Source organism: Daktulosphaira vitifoliae, unplaced genomic scaffold (genome assembly GCF_025091365.1).
Source record: "Daktulosphaira vitifoliae isolate Bord-2020 unplaced genomic scaffold, ASM2509136v1 Scaffold_4, whole genome shotgun sequence".
In the NCBI taxonomy this organism is placed as follows: Eukaryota; Metazoa; Arthropoda; class Insecta; order Hemiptera; family Phylloxeridae; genus Daktulosphaira; species Daktulosphaira vitifoliae.
Window position 1 is genome coordinate 38,641,102 of NW_026099575.1, and position 3,789 is coordinate 38,644,890.

Below are 3,789 nucleotides of genomic sequence, written 5' to 3' on the forward strand. Positions count from 1 at the left end.
TTGCATACCCACAGCACTACAAAACAATGACAAAATACTACTCGACATTTGAGATAACTCAGATCTAATTACTTATGGCCCATAGTTAAAAACTATCACAATAAATTCAACTTTTAAGAATATGAATTACAATTGTAAATCCACTACACGTATTACAATAAATGAACAATATTTACCAATTTGTAGAACTAACAAATATAAATACCTGTAATATTATCTGTCTATTGATAGCAATTCCATAATTATGAAATTTATCCAAAAATAATTATAATCGAATGTTCAGTTTTTTTCTGGAAAATGTTTATCAAACTTAATTCATTAGTTTATACAAACGCTTGAACTTAACGGATAAGCCCCAAAATGTATACTAACTTTTTTAAATCATTGAACTACGTATATTAGAAAAATTAAAACAATGTATTTTTGAGTTTTATATAATGACTTAATTGTTTAATTATAATTAATAAATTATAATTATTACTTAATTACTAATTAGTATCTCAAAAATTAGATGTGATAAAAAAATCTGAAACCAAATTTAAAATCATAATTAAAAATCCAAAGAATTTGTTGTCCTGTGTATTTCAAAATTGAATATAGAGCACATGAAAGATTAAAATTTAACAATTAATATTGAACATTAAGATTACATAAAATAATATCACATTTTTCAAATAAAAAAGTTTAATTAAATAAAAACGAAATGTATGTATGTAAATATTATTTATTAAGATGTATTTTATTGTTTTTCAAATGGTATTTTTTGATTTTAAAGATTCAATAGTGTTAAAAAGCTGTTCTTTAAAGGTTAAAATAACATTTAATTTTCTATAAATATTTAATTATAGGGTTCAATGCAAATGAGTAATACAACGATATTTTTTAGTGTATGTGACGAAAGAAGACGAGCCGACAGTGGTTTTGCAGTAATCAAAAAATTGTTAACATCGATTATAGTTTTAAGTTATAAGTTTTACAATAGCAATTCTTATATGCATTACTACATAATAAAAACCTTAAAAAATCAGTGGAAGTTAAAGATTCCAAAAATATATACAAGAAAAATTATGAGTGATGCGAAAAAGTATGTCAGTAAAGAAGTGGAACAGATGTGGAAAATGATATAATGCTATATCAAAATCAATTGGGAAAGAAATAACCTGGTTTATGATATTAAAGCTAGAAATTTAGAAACAAATAAAAAATCTAAATAACCTTAAGAATTACTTAAAAGTATGGTATCCAATTTTTGTTAGATTTTGTCACTAAACTAATAAAATGAATATAAGTAAAAGAAGTATTCCCAAAGGATCGAGGAAAAGCACTGATTTATACTATACAAAAAAAAAGAACAATAAGCAGTTATATGATAACCTCAAAGGTATCGCTCTATTAAAAGTTACTTGAAAAGTTCTACTAAAGTGTATATTAAACTAAATTATGCCATGGACAGAGGACATTTTGAGAGACTATAAAACAGATTTTAAACAAAACAGATCTGATATTTATTTTGGAAAAAATTCCAAAAAATTGATGAAAGTATATGTAATTTATTCTGACTAGAAAAAATAATTTGACAAAGTTAATGATAACATTTACTAATACAAAAGCTTAAATTTTATGATATTCAATATCCTTTACTATCTTGGATTAAATCCTATTTATGAAACAATACACAGCAAGTTAAAATCAAAAATACATAATCTTTTGAGGTTTTTGCTGCTTCTGGTGTTCTTCAAGAAAGATATTTGTGCCTTTTATTATTCTCAAAATTCATAAATTCAGCAGTTCAACAACCGTCTTAATTTATTGGTGAAATATAGTTTAAACGTTACTAAAACGTAATATGAACTATTATTAAAATATTACACTGTAATTCATTGCGTTTTATATTAGAGTATGATAGCATTTTATAGAATACATCGCATTTAGAACTAGTAGCCATAATTGAAAATGTACAAAATGAGCGCATCAGTCGAATGTTAAGTACTCGTAATAATTGTAACATTGATTTAATTTTTCATAGTTTAAATAGTATTAATTTTATGATAAATAAATCGTAAACATGTAATAAACATATCCCCTTTTTGTTCACCCGATCATTAATTATTAAGGAAAGAGACCTGCATGTAGTTAAATTTACCACTAGCATACTATTCAATAATCCTATATATGTATTTGGTCACGTATAACTCATAAAACATACCAAGTTCAAATATGTTTATTTAAAAGAATAATAAGTCTTTGCTTGTGATCAACCTTCATTTCAATAAAATATTGCTTCTATGATAATGTGATAAACGTAATTTTTATTAAAAATGTATCTTGATAGGCTAGTAAACTTTTAAGTTGGATCTTTAAATTTATATGACCTGTATTCCTCTCCTATCTCTTTAATCAGGATCTACATAGATATTCAATTTTGTGTAAATGAGTATAAATTCGTTCTGGATTGTATTAGTAGTAAAGTTGTTTTTATTATAAATCAATGTTATAATTCACACACTATTAATTAAATACAAAAAAAATCAACTGGTTTAACAAAGTCCCACGTATTAGGTTTGTTTACAACAAACCTATAAATAATAAACTTATTTTATTATAAATAATTAATAAATATATTTTACTTACTGATCATTTTATATAATATGTTTTTAAACTCAAGTTTATTTCAAGAATTTATAACTAGAATATAGAACATTTATTTTGTTTCCTGTCTATGACTAGAATGGTGACTCATTGTATTATTATTATTATTATTATTGTATTAATTGTATACAGAATGATTCTTTTATTATGACACACTTAATTAAACGTAACATAAATACAATATTTAAGAAAAATGTTATATCAGACTATATATTGTATATCTTGATTTATCAGTTATTAGTTACTTTTTAGCAATGTCTTTTACAACTTATTGGGATGTCAACTTTATTATTTTTAATAGTAATATACTTATTTAACAGAGATCAGTCGTGACTGGTTAATCCGAACCAATCTGAATTTATCCCTGTCAATAATTTGTGCTATTTTATAATATTAATCACATGTGTTGAGCCGTTGGACCAATTTAAAATTGATCGGGTCATTAATATTAGATCGTATGCATCTATTTTTTGAATAAATTGGATTAAGCTTAATTTATTTTCGAGTCGGATAGAGCCATATTTCTAAGATCTGAACTGATTTCTGATATTTAACTAACTTAAAAAATAGACAATCAAAAAAATGGCGGATTGTCAACAAATTTCAGACTAGTACTTCGGAAATAATAACAACTTTTAAATCTATACTGCTAGAAAAGCGCGGATATGAATATTTCAATCATTAGAAAATTTTCAGCCGCACTCCTTCCACCAAAGCATAAAAATGTTTATAAATTCCATAGTACAAGTACAAAAGTTGTTATAAACATTTTTTTAATTAAATTATTTCCTACTTTATAAATTAATTATAAATGCGTCTGTTACCATTACAAAAAATAATTTAACATCCCTATAGGGGATAATTCTGAAAAGTAATTAATAACTGATAATTCAAGAAATATAAGTAACTACAAAAAATTCAAATTTCTTTTTTTTATATTATATTTACTTTACGATTAATTGAGGTTTGATAAATGCATCGTTCTGTATATTTAATTTCATATTATAGAAAATTACTTACACTTAATTAATATCGATGCCATACACGTTTGATCGTATCCAATAGAGAACACTTTGGCATTGATTACTATTTATTATTTTTTTTTTTAGTTAATTTGTTATTTTAAATTATAATATTAAA